The sequence below is a fragment of the Amblyraja radiata genome, chromosome 41 (genome assembly GCF_010909765.2).
Source record: "Amblyraja radiata isolate CabotCenter1 chromosome 41, sAmbRad1.1.pri, whole genome shotgun sequence".
Taxonomy (NCBI): Eukaryota; Metazoa; Chordata; class Chondrichthyes; order Rajiformes; family Rajidae; genus Amblyraja; species Amblyraja radiata.
This window is the reverse complement of record NC_045996.1, coordinates 7252297-7272064: the sequence shown is the minus strand read 5'-3', so window position 1 is coordinate 7272064 and position 19768 is coordinate 7252297. Positions and strand designations below refer to the sequence as shown.

The following is a 19768-nucleotide window of genomic DNA, read 5'->3' as shown; positions in this document are numbered from 1 at the left end:
CACTAGTTACCAGTCAAAATTGCATAATAACCAATCTGGCACGCAAAATGCAAATAGTATATACAAATTCATCACTTGCTTTATATTGAATTTGTGTTATGGAAACATGTGTTATAGCAGAACTACTTGTGTTGTATGTAGGAAGGAACTGCAGATGCTGGTTTAAACCGAAGAGAGACACATAATGCTGGAGTAACTCAGCGGGACCGGCAGCATATCGGGAGAGAAGGAATGGGTGATGTTTCGGGTGGAGACCCTTCAGATGCTGCCCATCCCGCAGAGTTACTCCAGCATTACTCAGTTACTCCAGCAATACTCCGAGTTACTCAGTCTGAAGAAGGGTCTCAACCCGAAACATCACCTATTCCTTCTCTCCAGTGTCGCTGAGTTACTGCTGCATATTGTGTCTACCTATGTTGTATTCAGTTTTTGTGAACCTGCTGTAGGAAAGATGCCATTAAGCTGGAAAGATTTTTAGCGATGTTGCCAGGACTCAAGGGACTAAGCTATTGGGAGAGGTTGGGTAGGCTGGAGCTTTTTCCTTGAACTGTTGAAGACTGTGGGGGTGATCTTATAGATTTGTATCTTATATAGGGGTGATCCTATGAGGGGCATAGATAGAGTGAACGCACACGGTCTCTTCCCTCAGGTTGGGGATTCAAGAATAGAAGGGATGAGCAATTGAAGAGGGTGGTTGATGTATGGAACAAGCTGCCGAAAGTGGTAGTTGAGGCAAGTACTATCGCAACATTTAAGAAACATTTAGACAGGTACATGGATAGGACAGGTTTAGAGGGATATGGGCCAAATGCGTGCACGCAACAAAAGCTTTTCACTGTACCTCAGTACACGTGACAATAAACTAAACTGAACTGAACTGAACTGAGATGCTATTAATGTTGATGGGATATATTGGCCGGTGTGAACAGATTAGGCCGAAGGGCATGTTCTACGCTATAAGACTCTATGACTCTCTGACTAATAACTGATCACCTCTGCCACATGACTTCACTCCACTATGATAATTGCCCTTATTCCATCTTTTTTGTCCTCCTTTGATTCCTATTACATCTTTTCCCCTTCACCTTAAACCTATGTGATGTGAGATAAAATGTGTAATGCTAATTCACAAGTTAGATCCTTGGATCTCAGGTGCCACTGAAGTTTGCAGTGGTGGGCTGATGAATTTGATATCCCTAAGTGTATTTTAAGAATCTCTAATGTTGCAACCACATGTACCTTAACCATCTTGCACTCATATCCCAAAAAATCAGATGCACATTGATCTTACATCCAACACGCACATTCAGATGCACATTGACCTTACATTATCCCCAAATCCCTCGATTCCATTAGCCCTAAGAGCTATATCTAACTCACTATAGATGTATTCAAGAGAGCGTTAGATGTTGCTCTTTGGGAACAGGGTATGATTTTGGATGATCAGCCATGATCACATTGAATGGCGGTGCTGGCTCAAAGGGCCGAATGGCCTACTCCTGCACCTATTTTCTAAGTTTCCTTGTTTCTATGTTTACATACACTTTTTCTTCTTCTTCTTGGGTATGGCGTGCACAGCCTAAAGATGTAGGTCAGCTTGTTCTATTTGATCTATTTGTTTGTGCTTAGCAAGACAGGCAGGTTGAGTTAAATAACTTTTATTGACAAATAAAAACGGTAATTAAACTCGGTGACACGCGTGCCTGACTAGCTAACATGAGAATAGCTCCTGTTGCTGAGAGGAGCGCTGACGACCAAATATAGCGAGCAAGATAGTCCACTCCTGCTAAATCCAATGGGCTGACGTGTAGTACTCAACGGAGCGGAACGTCGGTCAATTCTTCGGCCATTTCAGTAACCGGACCCGACTTTGGTTATCCCTCTCGCAGTGTAATCAACGTTGCGGGGGAACAGTTTGTGTTAATAAATTATAATTCTGAAAATGAGGAGAAGATTTATACCAAATAACTTTGTTTTTTCGAGGATGTTTCCGTAACCGGCTTCCGTCTCCGCGCTAGTATCTTTGCTCCGCTACGGGATCTTTGGTGCGGAGACGGAAGCCGGTTACGGAAATGGGGCCGAAATTACCCGTGAATCTGCCCATCACCGTACTACGTCTTTTTCGTCGAGTGATCCATCTTGCTCGCTATAGGATCTTTGCTGACGACTGACTGGAATGCCCGCGAACGAACCACCGCGGTCACGTGATCGAGCCAACCAATGACGAGGGTTTGAACTTCCCCAAACCACCACTAGGTGCCGCTACACTGCATTATATTTACCAGGAAGCAATTGTACAAGAATAAAACAGTCGGCATATAAAATTATACAGCTAATGTACAGCTTCAATAACTACCAAAGTAGTGTAGCCAAAGAGTGGATGAAAGATAGGAAGAAAAAAAATAAGGAAAAAAAAGAAAAAGAGATAAAAAAGTGGTGATATACCTGCCTCACGTCCCCCCCCCACCCACCTCACCCAACCCATAGTTGGATTTTAATTCAAAGTTGTGTTGCGCCATACTATCCTTGTAAGAATTCAGTGAAGGGTGACCATGTCTTGAAAAATTGATCTGGTTTTTCTAATATTTTCCAGATGTAGCGTCTCGGACATGTTTGTAATCCACATTTGAACAGTAGGGACTGACGTGTGTTTCCAAAATTTAAGTATTAGTTTTTTCGCTGTTATCAGGCCACAATTAAGGAAATGTCTTTGAAATAATGTTAGCTCAGAATAGGCTTCTGACGTACCTAAAGTGATCAGTTCAATTTTACAGGGTGCAATTTTTCGGGGTGCAATTTTATTTAAAGTATTTTAGAAGGCTATAGTATTTTGGTAGAAAACTTGGTATAGAATCTGAAAGTGTTCACCAAGTTCTTTTAATTTTCTTTTGTCTTAGATTTTAGAAATTGGAAATCTAATTTCTATTCCTAATCCCTCATTTCCCCTCTGGTATTTGACCGATCATAGTCCAGTTCTGATACTTGGAGGGATTTCTAATCGCAAGGTTATTCTTTTCACCACCAATGAATTTGACGATTTTTCACTTTTGGAGGTAATTTGCAATTTTATTTAAAATGCTTTGAATTCAAGTATTCAAGCACAATTATAATTGCTGTATTTGTGTGACACTTTTCCTCACCTCAGGGTATCTAAAACCATTTAGCAATAAAAGATATTCCACTGAAGTGAAGTTTACAATCATACAACATGACCTAACAAAGATTTTAAGGATGTAGATAGAGTAGGTGCTTAGATATTTGATTGCATAATACTATTGGTATTATGAGTTGTCTCCCATCATTTTGGAACTTTATCCATACTCCCTGAGATAGGTCACCATTGTGCCATGACACAACATCTAAGGACAAGATGCCATTTCCCATTCTATAGGAGCATTGCAGAGGGACTAGGACCATAGTCCTATGGGTACCTGTCATTTTCACACTGGAAACTCCATGGTCTTACATAAGGGCCTGTCCCACTGTACGAGGTAATTCAAGAGTTCTCCAAGTTTTCCCTGATTCGAACTCGGAGAATTACAGTAATAGCCGCTCGTAGGTCTCGGGTCTCTCGTGGACATTTTCCAACATGTTGAAAAATCTTCACGAGGTTACCACGTTTCCCGAGTACCTGCCGTTAGCGTTACGAGCCGCTAAGAGGCGTCCCGAGCTCCGACATACCCGCTACGTACATTTTACGTACTTACCACGAGTTTGATTTTTAAAACTCGGGAGAGCTCTTGAATTTCCTCGTACAGTGGGACAGGCCCTTAAGTCAGTGAGGCAAGAGATACAGTTAAGTGAATTACTTGCGTTTATCCTTGATGCATCACAAACTTCCCTCTTGGCTCTCTGCCACTTCACATTTGACATTTAGGGGTTTTATCATTGCCTTTGTTCCAGTCAACATCATGTCAGGTCACTATTGACTGGAAACGTAAATAGACATATGATTCCAAGAATAAATTGGAGGGCGGTCACGGTGGCGCAGCGGTAGAGTTTCTGTCTTACAGCGCTTGCAGCACCGGAGACCCGGGTTCGATCCCGACTATGGGTGCTGTCTGTACAGAGTTTGTACATTCTCCCCGTGACCTGCGTGTGTTTTCTCTGAGATCTTCAGTTTCCTCCCATACTGCAAAGACGCACAGGTTTGTATGTTAATTGCCTTGGTATACGTGTAAAATTATCCCTAGTGTGTGTAGGATGGTGTTAATGTGCGGGGATCGCTGGTCGGTGCGGATTTGGTGGGCCTGTTTCCGCATTGTATCTCTAAACTAAAAATCTAAACTCTAAACTGCATCTTTAACGGCAACACTTGTAATCCATCAGTTTTTACTCTCCAAAGGCAATAGAAGCCCCACCACTTCCAATTTCTATTGCTACTTCCATCTCTTCTTTCTCACTTTGAAGAATGAAACAAATACTGAATTTATGATTTGTTCACTTAAAAACAAAAATCACGATTACTTTCCATTCTGTTCTACTTTCAGCTGAATATTGACAGTTGTTGGATTGGCTCCCTTAGTTGCCCACAAGGTTTATTCTCTGCCACAGTATATGATGCCATTGCTACTGAAAGTATGCTGTTTATACGCCAGAATCAACTGATGTATTATTTTAAAGGGGATTTAACCTTACTTCGCTCAACAGAAAGAGGATCAGGTACTATCAGTTCATTTTCAAGCTTGTAGGAAGAAACTACAAATACTGGTTTAAACTGAAGATTGACACAAAATGTTCAATGGGACAGGCAGCATGTCTGGAGAGAAAGCATGGGTGACGTTTCGGGTCAAGACTGAGGATGTGTCTCGATCCGAAACGTCATCCATTCCTTCTATTCAGAGATACTGCCGAGCCCGCTCAGTTACTTCAGCATTTTGTGTCTATCTTATTCAAGCTTGCTTCACTATTAATATTACATGGGGGGAGAATATAAAAGTATAACAGGAACAGGGTTACACTGATACAATAGATTTTTATGTATTTATATCACTGATGTATTTATTTCACTGATGTTTTCAAAAGGTTTGAGCTTGGTAAAGGGCCTGTCCCACTTTCACGACCTAATTCTCGACCTTTTTTACTCGTGGACATTTTTCATCAGGCTAGAAAAACGCCCCGACCTACTTGATGCCACGAGTACCTACGACTAGCATCACGGCGTGCTATGACCTACCTACGACCTCCTACGACCTTGTGACGACCATGCTGCGATTATGAGTCAAGGGCAAATTCGGCAGAGGTCATGAATTATGTCGTGAAAGTGGGACAGGCCCTTGACAAATGGAAATTCACTCTTTATGTTTCACGCCATCTTCAAACACGCCTGCTTCATTACTTTATCGTGGAAGAAATCAGGAAGGATGTTGACCCCTTAAGATGTATTGACATTGTGCGATTAGGAAATTGTGCACATAGTGCTAGCACTTTCAACGCCTCCTTACCTTGTGTTTATACCACATTATGGTGGGGACTTAACAAATTGTTGATTGTATTGATAATAGCTTTAATCTTGCCTGAAGAAAATATTGGAATTTTATCAATGAGTTCCACTAGCTTCATATCTAACAGTTAGACATTCTTGAAGAATGTTCTTCATGGCATCTATAAAGCTAAAAACAGCCACCCTCATATTTCAATAACAATCCTCCTGAAGAAGGGTCTCGCCCCAAAACGCCGCCCATTCATTCTCTCCAGAGATGCTGCCTGACTCGCTGAGTTACTCGAGCATTTTGTGATAATCCTCCTGGAAATTGTATTTGCTGCTTCAAACTTTGCTCGGACTGGCACTATTGATATTGGTATTGTTTATTATTGTCACATGTACCGAGATACAGTGAGGAATCATTGTGTGTTATCCAGCACCACCTTCTTTTCGTGTCCATCTTGTTACAAATGTTGACTTCTTTGTCATCGTCCGTCCTGAAAAGGACGCAAGCTTCCGGCGACAATCAGTGGAAACCATCATTTGTCGCAATAGATGATGGTAGTAGCAGAATTAGCTCAGGATACTTCCAGTTTCCAGCCCCGCGACATGGATGCTTCTGCAATGGGGCCGTTATCCAGGATGATCGTGCCCTATCATATCAAGTAGAAAACGAGATGAGTTGTTTGGCCTGCCCTGTGCTTGAAACTGAAATGGCGATGGAAATGAAATGAAATGAAAATGAGATGAGTTGTTTGGCCTGGCCTGTGCTTGAAACTGAACTGGCATTGGAAATGAAAATGAAAATAAATCACAATAGAGTGCAGCAAACAGTGCTAAAACTACAGAGAAAGTGCAGATTAAAAAATGCAAGGCCCATAACAAGGTGGAGTGGAAGATCGGGAATTCATCCTTAGCACATGAGAGTTCCGTCCATGAGTTTGCTATACCAAGCTGTGATGCATCTGTACAGAATAGGTGCTTCTGCAGAAATTGGTGCGAGCCGTTGGAGACACATGCAGGGACTTCTTCCCTTCCATATTGAAATCGGATATCTAGAAAAGCACAAAGATTAAAAATCATGATGATACATAGTTAAAATTACTGAAAATTAATGAGCTATGTCATCAAAATACGTGCTGCTAAAACATTGGCATTTTGATAGTTGCAAATAAGGTAATCTGTTGCTGAATAATTTTGAATGCTAAAAACTAATGACAACATTTGAATGGGATGGAAAACATAAGGGACAAGGATTGGAGTCTCAATATGCTTGTATACTGTATCGAACATATGTGCAAAGTACCTACACATAATGCATTTTATTTTCTCGATAGCTGTTGATTTGTTCTGGCCTTATCCCACTCTTAGTTCCCTCCCCTCTAGTTTCACTCTGAAGAGAGGTTCTGACTCGAAACGTCGCCCATCCTTTTTCTCCAGAGATGCTGCCTGACCCGCTGAGTTACTCCCGCACTTTGTGTCTATCTTCATTATAAATTATGAGATGGAACAAGAGGTTTTGATGAGGAATATTGTGGAAAACAAAAGCAATCAATTTTGAAAGTAATGTTACAGATACCTGGAGCAAAACACAAAGTATTGGATAACTCGTTGTTTAAGAAGGAACTGCAGATGGTGGAAAATCAAAGGTAGACAAAAATGCTGGAGAAACTCAGCAGGTGAGGCAGCATCTATGGAGCAACAATACTGACCCACTGAGTTGTTGGATAACTCAGTGAGTCAGGCAACATCTCTGGAGGACATTTATAGATGACGTTTCGGGCAGGGTCCATTCTTCAGATTACTGCCTGTTTTTAATCAATTCGACCCGTGTGATTTGTGTAATCAATTGAATTTTATGAATATCCTTATGTGGTATAGCTAAAAACCTTGGATTTTCCTGGTTTGTGTGTCCGTTTCCATAGTACAGGTTCATTTAGCCTTAAAATCTCTGAGGGAGCCTAAATTTGGTTCTGAGCTTAGAATGCATATCGGATCTCTCTGAAGTGATATTTGCTTTTCTGTTTTACAGAGAACTGGATTCGTTTGTTGTTCAATGTTTGCGTGGAAAGATTAGTTCCAGTGTTTCTTGTACAGAATGATGAAGAAAAACTGTTTGTTATTGGAGGGGGCAAGCATAAAGCACTGACCTTCATTCTCACGATCAGAGGTTTGACAATGTTATGAAAATACAAGAGTTCTGCACAGTATTAAAAATTACTATTACAAATTTGAGCATTCCGCTATGAAAGTCCATTAAATTAAATATGTGTAAGAAACAACTGCAGGTGTTGCTTTACACCAAAGATAGACACAAATTGCAGGAGTTAAAGGCCTGTCCCACTTTCACGACCTAATTCACGACCTTTTTTACTCGTGGACATTTTTCATCAGGCTGGAAAAACGCCCCGACCAACTTGATGCCACGAGTACCTACGACTAGCATTATGGCCTGTTACGACCTACCTACAACCTCCTACGACCTCGTGACGACCATGCTGCGAGTATGAGTCAAGGGCGAACTCGGCAGAGGTCGTGAATTAGGTTGTGAAAGTGGGACAGGCCCTTAACTCAGCGGGACGGACACAAAATGCTGGGGTTATCGGTAAGAAAGGCCTCTACCCAAAACTTCATCCATTCCTTCTCTCCAGAGATGCTGTCTGTCCCGCTGAGTTACTCCAGCATTTTGTGTCTACCTTAGATAATTTGGAAAGCATTATTTCTCATGGTTCATACGTAGTAGGAACAAAAATAGTTCAATGGATCCAAAAATTATTTCAAGGGTTTTGATAGAAAATGAAAGGCAATGAATATGGTTTAAATGGTTTCTTGAAACATAGAAACGTAGATAGAAACATAGAAAATAGGTGCAGGAGGAGGCCATTCGGCCTTTCGAGCCAGCACCGCCATTCATTGTGATCATGGCTGATCGTCCCAAATCAATAACCTGTGCCTGCCTTCTCCCCATATCCCTTGATTCCACCAGCCCCTAGAGCTCGACCTAACTCTCTCTTAAATCCATCCAGTGGTATGACTTAATAATTTTTATGTACACTTTATTTTATGTTTTTCTCTTTCCCTTAATTATGTTTAATAGTGTCAGGAGATGTGAAACTACTGTAGAAATTATGAAGGACAACTCTGGATTCGGGATTCCGAGGTACTTGGCTGCATCACATGAATCATACAGTCTGGTAATAATAGCCAATGCAAGATAATAGTCGAATAAATATCGGAGGTCTCACCTTCTGTAGTTGGAACATCAGAGGTGCGAATGAGCCAATTAAGAGGGGTAAAATTCTGGCACAATTAAAATCATTAAATATGGATATTGCTTTCCTACAAGAGACACATCTGAAACAACAAACTCAGATCAGATTAAGGGCAAATTGGATAGGTCAAACCTATTACTCCTCATTCACCTCTAAAGCAAGAGGCACGGCTATTATAATTCGGAAGGGTATACCTTTTAAATTAAAGAAATCTATATCTGATAAAGAGGGAAGATATGTTATAGTCACGGGAGAAATTTACAATACACCATTAACTATGATAAATATTTACGCGCCTAATTTTGATAACCCACAATTTTTTAGGAAAATAATAGATTTAATCGCAGAGCTTAATTATCAAAATATAATAATGGGGGGAGATTTTAACTGTGTTATAGATCCATACTTAGATAAATCAATAAAGCTAGGGAAGCGTCTTGTTAAAATTAAGACCTGTGAATTTTTAAATACTTATATAAAAAATAATAACATAGCTGATATTTGGAGAATAGCAAATCCAAGTGGTAGGGAATACTCATTTTATTCATCAGTTCACAAAACTTATTCGCGAATTGACTATTTTTTATTGGACACAAAATTAATCCCGTATACGAATAAACCATCATATCATAATAGTATTATTTCTGATCATTCACCATTGACTTTTATATTTAAAATTGAGGGAATGCCGAGTATAAAACCTTTTTGGAGATTCAATGTACATATATTAAATAACCCGCAGGGTTATGAGTATATAAAAGAACAAATAAAACTTTTTTTCGAAATAAATGACACGCCGGGTATTTCTGCACCGCTATTATGGGAAACCTTCAAGGCATATATTCGCGGTGTCATAATTTCTTACCAAAGTTTTCAAAATAAGGAAAATAAAAGAGAACTTCAGCGGATAGAACAGAAAATAAAACTACTAGAACTGGACAATGCAACTGACCCAACCATAAATAAACATAATAAGATAACTTTATTGAAATATAAAGTCAATAGAATACTATCGGCTAGAGTGATAAGATTATTCCAAATTACAAAACAAGCACACTTCGAATTTGGGGATAAGCCACATAAACTACTTGCGAGGCAACTGAAGCAACGAGAAAAGGAAAAAACTATTACTAAAATTAAATCGGATAAGGGTGAGTTTTTAACACTGCCTAAGGATATTAATAAGAGGTTTGCCCAAATTTATCACAATTTATATACATCTAAAATAAATACAGATGTAAGTAAAATTACAAATTTTTTAGATAATTGCAAGCTCCCAAAATTGGATAGTTTAGAACAAGAGCAATTAGGAGAACGGATTACTAATGAAGAAATAAAACAAATAATAAACTCACTGAAAAATGGGAAGACCCCAGGACCAGACGGTTTTAGTAATGAATTTTATAAAAGATTTCAGGAGTCAATTGTACCAAGATTATTCAATTTATACACGCAGGCTTATACTGAAAATAAACTACCAGAAACCCTAGCAGAAGCAACAATAACACTTATACCAAAAAAAGATAAAGATTTAGATGAACCGGGTTCTTATAGAGCTATTTCACTACTAAATACGGATCAGAAAATTTTAGCAAAGATTCTAGCTAGAAGGCTAAATAATTATATTAACAATTTAATAAATACGGATCAAACGGGATTTATACCCAAAAGACAATCATTTAATAATTTGAGAAGGCTTTTCAATATAATGTACTCTCATAATGAGGACAATGAAGATATTTCAGTTGTCACGCTGGATGCAGAGAAGGCATTTGATCAAGTAGAATGGCAGTATTTATACAAGGTACTCCAAAAATTCTATATGGGAGAGAATTTTATTAGATGGGTTAAACTACTTTACGATAGACCTACGGCAAGAATACTAACTAACAATACGCTATCTCCAAAATTTTACTTATCAAGGGGTAATAGGCAAGGGTGTGCCTTATCACCATTGCTATTTGCCCTTATGATAGAACCGTTGGCCGAAAGGATTAGAAATCACCCGAATATTCACGGATATAACACTAAGGACTCAAAGAATAAAATTTCACTATATGCTGATGATATCCTTTTATATATTACTAATACACAAACGAGTATACCCACCTTATTAACACTAATTGAGGAATTCGGCTCTTTTTCAGGATATAGAATAAATTGGAATAAAAGCGAGATGATGTCTTTAAAACCACAGGATTCGAGACACTTACTAAAATTCCCCTTCAAAATTGCAACAGAAAAATTCAAGTATCTGGGTATTCAAATTACGAGAAGACACAAATCATTATTTAGTGCTAATTTTATACCACTATTAAATAAACTGAATGATATGATTAAATTTTGGAAAACGCTTATGCTCTCATTGATAGGTAGAATTAATGCTATAAAAATGACTTTCTTACCACAATTAATATATTTGTTTCAAGCGATCCCAATATATATTCCAAAATATTTTTTCAAAAAACTAGATTCCACTATCACTAATTTTATATAATAATAATAATAAATTTTATATTTAATGGGCGCCTTTCATACAAAATCTCAAGGACACCTTACATAGTAATCGGAATAAAAACATATAATCGGAGTAAAACAAGTAATTAAAGACATCACAATGACACAAATTAAAAACAGAATTCAATCCAAAAACAGAAAATCAAAAACACAGTGTGAAGAGAGAGCAGCGGCAACCAATTCGTGCCAGCGTCCACTCTCCCTTCACGGCAGCCATCTTGGACACAGACCTACAATACTACAGTTAGACAAAAAAATCATCCCCCCACAGTGGGATTATAGAACACATAGAATTCAACGAAAGCATTTGTGCAAATCTAAAGAAGTTGGGGGTTTATCATTACCTAACTTTATGTATTACTACTGGGCAGTGCATATTAAGAACATAATGTACTGGCTGGATAGTTCCACTCAGCAGTTGGAGTGGATAAGAATGGAGAAAGAGGAGTGCTATCCGCACGATATAGGAACGATCCTGCTCTCACCGATAAAATTGAATAGTATAATATATAAGAAGAACCCAATTATTCACAATATAATAAGAATTTGGAAACAAATAAAGGTATCCTTGAAATTAAATAATTTATCAGTACTAACCCCACTATTGAACAACCCCGCATTCAAACCTTCTCTCATCGACAACACATATCAACAATGGGATAGACTGGGGATTAGGAAAGTAGGGGATATGTATGAATTGGGCAAACTGTTATCATTTCAACAATTAAAATTAAAATTTAAATTGAAGGATAATCAATATTTTAAATATATACAGGTATGTGACTTTATGAAGAAATATACACATAGATTTCAAACTATATTTTTAGACCCTTTAGAAGAAGCAATTAATATTAAGGCTGATTCACAAAAATTAATATCATATTTTTATAATAATATATTATATAGAGAATCACCCTCAACAGAAGCACTAAGGGAAGATTGGGAACATGAGCTAATGATAAAGATCTCGAAGGACAGATGGGAAAAGTATCTGATGAACACACATAACTGTTCTATTAATGCAAGACATAATTTAATTCAATTCAAATTATTACATAGACTATATTATTCAAAAACGAGGTTGAATAAATTTTATCCAAACGTCTCTCCCAGATGCGATAAATGTTTGTTTCAAAACGCTAACATAACACATTCATTTGTAGGATGTACAAAGTTGAATAAATTTTGGAGTGATATATTTGATATATTTACAAAGCTCTTCAAGTCAAGAATAGAACCCAAAATGGAATGGATTATATTTGGAATAATAGGAGAAGATACCAATTTAAATAAAGACCAAAATGTTTTTTTTAATTATGGGTTAATAATTGGAAAGAAATTGATACATAAATTTTGGAAAAATACAACCATACCAACTGTTAAAATGTGGATTAGGAATATGATGGACATAGCACGCCTTGAAGAAATGAGACTCCGACTAATAGATAACTATGACCAATTCTTAAGGAGTTGGTCTCCTTTCATTGACTTTTTGGAATCATGTGATGCAGCGGTACCATAAGGATTGCTGATTTCAGTTCATGCCGCGGATAGATTTACATCTCCGAATAAAGATTTGAAAATTTCTCTTTTAAGGGGCCTTCTCTTCTATTTCTACTTTCCACTTTTTCTTTTTTCTTTTATTTTTTTATTTTTTATATACACACTTCACGTTTTTTTCTACTCTCTACCATCTATTTTTCCACTTTTTCCCCTTTCTATTGTTTTCTTTTTCTTGTCTTGCTTACTTCCTTCTCATAACATAAAACTAGAGGTTGTACATAGAATGGATTACGGTATGACATAGTTGGCACCTAAAATTAGGTGCCACTGTATTGTTTTGTACTGTATTAACTTCTAATAAAATAAACAAAACAAAAAAACACAAAAAAATCCATCCAGTGATTTGGCCTTGAAGATTGAGGTGGGATAACTTGAACCTTCTTTAAGCCAATTGGAATAATTTTCAACGCTAAAAACTAATGACAACATTTGTATGGGATGGAAAACATAAGGGACAAGGATTGGAATCTCAATCATGCTTGTATACTGAATCGAACATATGTGCAAAGTACCTACACATAATGCATTTTATTTTCCTGTTATCATTAAAGGCAACTGTGCTTGAAAAAATAAAGGATTCCCACTTGATTTAGCCTTGATGGAACTAAAATACTGTAGATTACAACTGTTATCGTCTCTTAACTGCACTTTATAATAGTCTTCAAATTGTTCCAGAAGAAAAGAAAAATCATATGAGCAACATTGCTTTAACAAAATTAGGGCATGGCAAAAATCATGTCTGCAAACAAACTCCACCTTAAGTCTGAAGAAGGGTCTCGACCCGAAACATCGCCTATTTCATTCGCTCCAGAGATGCTGCCTTACCCGCTGAGTTTCTCCAGCTGCCTACCTTAAGAACAAATTATTCTGTTGGAAGTAGAGCCAAAATAACATAATTCATCCAGCTTTTTTGTTCTTTGTATTGTATTTTTTGTCTTTTGTGTATATCTAATTACCTTTCATAAGTTACTATTATATCTATGTCCATCATCTTTAGTGGACTTTATCTTGCACTAAACATTATTCCCTTTTATCCTGTATCTGTCCACCGTGGAATGCATGATGGTTTTCACGTTATAGTCTTTAAACTGACAGGATAGCACGCAACAAAACAGTTTTAATAATATTAAAAGCTTTCCTAACAAAATTTACTAAACTAAACTAAATTTGCTAAACTAATTTACTTTACTATTACCTTCAAAAGCTTTATTAACTCAATAAACTAAACTAAACTAAAGTGAACTGAACTAAACTGTTTCAAAACTTAATAACCACATAAGGTTTTCCTTTCGACTTTTGCTCTTTTGTCCAATCACCTGTGCCACCTTAAGCCAAATGATATTTTTAGGCTTTATTTACATCCAATAATTTGAGATGCTATCAAATCTCCTCTGCTCAGTTTAGAACCCAATCATCTCTAGTTACTGACATAAGTGCAATCCCTGTGCGTTATAAATTGTGTCTTACAAATTTGATTGAGTTTTTCGAAGAGGTGATATAGAAGTTTGACAAGGGCAAGGCGGTCCATGTTGTCTACATGGACTTTAACAAGGCTGGTGACAAGGATCTGTAGGTTAGGCTAGTCTGGATTGAAGATAAGCTAGCCTATTGGATACAAAATTAGAGATAGGCACAAAAAGACAGAGTAACTCAGTGGGACAGGCAGTATCTCTGGAGATACTGCCTGTCTAAAATCTACAAAATTAGATTAGTGGAAGGAGTAAGAGGGTGGTCGTGGAGGCCTGCGAGCAGCAATGTGCTGCAGGGATCAATGTTGGGTTCACTGTTGCTTGATGCTGTATTAACTATTTGGACGACAATGGCGTTAACATGGTTAGTAAGTTTGAGGTTTAAGAGGAGAGGAGGAATTTTTTTTAAGACAAAAAGAGCAACATTTTCATACAGTGTGTTGCATTTTGGGAAGTCTAATATGGGCAGGATCCACACAATTAATGGTAGGGGTCTGGGGCGTGTTATAGAGCAGAAGGATCTAGGAGTGCAGGTACATAGTTCCTTGAAGGTAGTGTCGCAGGTAGGTAAGGTGGCCAAAAAGGCTTTTGGCACATTGGTGTTCATCAGCCAGTGTATTGAGTAAAAGAGTTGGGTGGTCCTGTTGTAGTTAGTTGGTAAGATGTTGGTGAAGCCGCATTTAGTGCATTGCGTTCAGTTGTGGGCACTCACTGTGTTATAGGAAAGATGTTGTCAAGCTGGAAATGGTATAGAGAAGATTCACAAGGCTGTTGCCAGGACTCAAGGGTCTGAGCTATAGGGAGAGGTTGAGTAGGCTGGGACTATATTCATTGGAGCACAGGAGGATGAGGGGTGATCTTATAAAAGTGTATAAAATCACGAGAGGAATAGATCGGGTAGATGCACAGAGTCTCCTGCCATGAGTAGGGGAATCAAGGACCAGAGGACATAGGTTTAAAGTGAAGGGGTAAAGATTTAACAGGAATCTGAGGGGTACCTTTTCACACAAAGGGTGGTGGTTGTATGGCATGAGCTACCAGAGGAAGTAGTTGAGGCTGGGACTATCTCAACGTTTAAGAACAAATTAGACAGGTACATGGATAGTTCAGGTTTAGAGGGATATGTGCTAAACACAAGCAGGTGGGACTAGAGAAGTTGGGACATGTGGGCAAGTTTGGCTAAAGGTCCGCTTTCCATGCTGGATGACTCTCTGACTCTATGACTCTATGAGTGTGGTGAGCCTTATGGGCCAAACATAGCCAAATTGGGCTGGCTCAGATCGACTTATTGATCGGCATGGATGAGTTTAACCAAAAGACCAATTTTTGTGCTGCAGAACTTTGTGACTCAAGCTTCATAGAAGAGATGGAGGAGTGGAAAGATTAGAAAGGGAATTCAAGTCTTTGGTGTGTAGACACAGGGAACTGCAGATGTTGGAATCTTGCATATAAAGTAATGGAGTAACTCAGCTGATCAGACAGCATCTCTGGAGGACATGCTTTTCCATGTTGCCTTTCCCGCTGAGTTACTAAAGTCTTTAGAATCTAGGTGATGAAAGACATAGATGCAATTGATATAATAAATGGAGTTCCAAATCAAAACTTGAATGACTGGGGAATTACAAGAATGCTTGCAGAGGTTTTAACAATAAGGAAGAGAAAAGAAAGTAAGTTAGTAAAGAAAGTAAGGTAGTAAAGAAAGCAAACTCAATGCTAGCATTTATTTCGAGAGGACTTGTATACAAAAACAGAGATGTAATACAAAGGAGCTGGTCAGGCTGCATTTGGAAAACTGTGAGCAATTTTGGGCACCATGTCTGAGGAAGGATGTGCTAGCTCTGGAGAGGGTCCAGAGGAGGTTTACAAGAATGAGTAGGTAAACCTATGATGAGCATTTGTCATCACTGGGCCTGTACTCGCTGGAGTTTAGAAGAATGAGGAGGGACCTTAGTGAAACTTACAGAATAATGAAAGGCTTGGATAGTGGATGTGGAGAGGATGTTTCCACTAGTGGGAGAGTCTAGGACTAGAGGGCTTCTTCTTCTTCTTCTTTCATGTGGCGTGCACAGCCTAAAGTCGTTGGGCAACTTGTTCTATTTGATCTTCCGTTTGTGCACGTCGAGTTGATTGCATTAGTCGAAACAGGGCGGACCACGTTAAGGTTGCAATCTTCCACCCCGGACTAGAGGGCACAGCCTCAGAAGTAAAGGACGTTCTTTTAGGAAGGAGATGAGGAGAAATTTATTTAGTCAGAGGTTGGTGAACCTGTGGAATTCTTTGCCACAGAAGGCGGTGGAGGTCAAGACCACTTCCTATTTGCACTGTATATTGATTTTAGGAAAAACAGTACCACATACCGCTGTGATTTTTGGCCATTTTACTCAGAGGCCCTCTCCGCTCATCAGGTGCCGAGGATTTTTCCCATTGATGAAAAATAAAAGAGTTATTAGTGTTTAAAACATTTTGAGATTCTCTCACCTGTCAATCACGCCATGAAGGCCACGCCCCTTCTGGTGGGAGGGACTATAAAACCTGGACATGTGGGCGTGGCTCAGTCTCTGCAAGAATTGGGAGGGAGAGGTCACGACTCTCTGTCTTTAGTGGCCTTGCACCCTGCTTGAAATGGTATGAAACTGCACTTGAATTTGGTGGCCTTGCACCCTGCTTGAAATGGTAGGAAACTGCACTCGAATTTGGTGGCCTTGCACCCTGCTTGAAGTGATTTGACACTGCACTCGAATTTGGTGGCCTTGCACCCTGCATGAAGTGGTATGACACTGCACTTGAATTTGATGGCCTTGCAGCCTGCTTGAAGTGACAGGAAACTGCACTTGAATTTGGTGGCCTTGCACCCTGCTTGAAGTGGAATGAAACTGCACTTGAATTGGTGGCCTATTTCAAGGAATAGCCGTGAGTCAACTGCCAGCCCACCAGCCTTGAGTGAGTGAGCTGCCAGCACACCAGGCTTGAGTGACTGAGCCGCCAGCCCAAGAATCCATTCGGCCCACAATGTCAATACAAGCCCACTGTAAACCAATCCCTTCAGCCCACAACACCCACACTAGCGCTCCAGAAAGCTCCCCTCCCCCCACCCCCCCACTGGCCACCAATTATAGAATTGGTGGAGAGGTGGAATATTGCTTTGGGGGACCAGCCCTCCCATATGAAGCTGGGACCCAACGGGTCCCACTTAGTCTAGTGAGAATATAAAAATATGGAGCTGAGCAAACAAACTACTCGCGCAGGGGTGGTTAGCAATCATGAGATATAATGTACTCAGCAGGTTTTGGATGAACTGGATCTATATTAAAGAAGCTATCTGGAAATATTTGAGGTTGTTGAGTCTCGAGTTACAAAGATCTTTGACCATGACAGTTTATGTTCTCCAAAATTTAGTTATAACCATGTAATAATCTTTTATAGATGTTTCATTCATTTGGTAATCCTGATTGTGAATTGCTAACCCATTTAATCTATGCTTTTTTGTTTAGATGGAAAAGTGTATTTTAAATCATTGCTGGACGCTAATAGCCAAACAGTATGTAGCGTAATACAAAGTAAGATACTGGAAGTAAATATATTATATTATATAATCTATATACTTTTAAAACTGTGTGTGGCTGCTTACGTCACAATGCCCACATACCCACCAATCAAGCCCACCTGCCTCCTGGCCCCGCCCTCCCCCACCACTGTGGATTAATGCAGCTGCTGTCAACGCACATGCACAGTTTTCCACGAGGTATGTTACTCCACCCACCTCTCCGTTCTTCAAAAGGCGTAGAAAGAACGAGAATGTTCTGCAGCAAAGATCCTAGAGCTGCGCTCAGCTATATGATCTTTGTTCTGCAGATCGCTCACGCGCTGAACGAGGTTCTCCTCACTGTCGGCGCAACTCGTGAAGCCCCGCCCCTCCCATCTGCTGCGTGCTCATTCCAGCTGTGGGTTTCCAGAGAGTCAGAAGCCGCTTCTGTCTCCGCATTTCGCAGTGCACTCACTCGCCCGGCTCCCCTCCACCCCCCTACCTTCCCACCCTCCTCTTCTCACCTCCTCCCCTCTCCTCCGTCCCTCTCTCCCCTCTCCTCTCTACCCGTCACAGGGGACGACTTCCTCTCCAGGGAGGCCCGATCGTCTGCCCCCCCCCCCCCCCCGGGCCGGCCAGGCCCAGCTCGGCTCTGCCATGCTGGTGGGTGCGCTTCCCTTAGCGGAAGCCACGATCGGCTGGTTCCCCCGCTGCTTTTCACCGTACTCAGATCGCTCCGTGCCTTGCTCGGGCTGCCGTACTGCCCCCCTCGTCTCTCTCACCCCTATATATATATATATATAGAGAAATCAATATATATATATATATATATATATATATATATATATCTCCCTCTCCCTCTCCCTCTCCCTCCACTGCCCCTCTCCCTCTGTCTCTTGCCCTTCTCTCTCTGCCTCTCTCTCTGCCTCTTCCCATTCTCTCTCTGTCCTCACTCTCTACCCCCCCCCCCCCTCCTCTAGATGCGCCTGCGAGTTGGGGGCTATGCATCAGTGGATAGGGCGGTTATGGGGTAAAAGGAGCAAATTAATAATATTAATATAATATCAAAGGGGGTAGTTAGTGTGTGTGTGGGGGTGGTTAGTGTGTGTGGCGCCGCATACCACCCCGCCTCCCCCCCCCCCCCGCAAACGCACGTTGGGGGAACAGACCCAACAGGTCTGCACTTTGTCTAGTAAACTATAAAGTTTTCATAGCTCTGTTTGCATTATCATCCAGTCAATCATGAGTGACACTTAAACTAAAGGCTTTAGAATGATCATAAATGCATTGAAATCAAACTTATGAACTATAGAAAATCATGCACCCTGTTCACATTTCCACCACATCTATGGCTCAATTTTACTTTCAAGTTTTTTTCTTTTTAAAGAGTTAACTTAATTTTATAAAGATTGGAGGAACAGCATCTCATATTTTGCTTGTGCAGCTTACAACCACTGGTATGAATATTGATTTCTCTAACTTCAACCCCTGCATTCCCCCTCTCTCCATCACTCCCTCACCCAAGTCGCACCAGCTTCTCGTTCTCAGCTTGCAAACAGCTAACAAAGGCCTGTTTCATTCATTTGTTCTATATCTCTCTACATCACTGTCTATATCCCTCGTTTCCCTTTCCCCTGATGAATCTGAAGATGTGTCTCGACCCGAAAATTCACCCATTCATTCTCTCCAGAGATGTTGCCTGTCCCACTGAGTTATTCCAGCATTTTGTGTCTACCTTCTTTATAACAATTCATTATGGGCAAGAAATGTCATGCTGCTTGCCGTTTGGACATATGGACAGTGAAAATATGTTGCCCTCATTGTTTCATACATAGATGAGGTTGGATGACTTAAGTTACCATCAGGCAGTAATTTGAAAATCCCCTACTAAATTTTAAGATGTCGTATCAATCAGAAACAATGCAGGCCACTCATTTAGAAAATGTCTGTTCAATTGAAATTGTAAATTATTAAAGGAGGGTAATCACTTGTATTTTTT

At 39.8% G+C, this 19768-nt stretch overlaps 1 long non-coding RNA gene across 1 annotated transcript in view; it reads left to right on the top strand.

Annotated features, from left to right (window-relative positions):
- Window positions 1-7037: 7037 nt before the first annotated feature.
- Window positions 7038-19768, top strand: part of LOC116967817 — a 28976-nt gene continuing 16245 nt past the window's right edge. The window contains exon 1 of the long non-coding RNA XR_004410330.1: window positions 7038-7074. This is a non-coding gene — a long non-coding RNA (uncharacterized LOC116967817). The remainder of the gene's footprint in view (window positions 7075-19768) is intronic.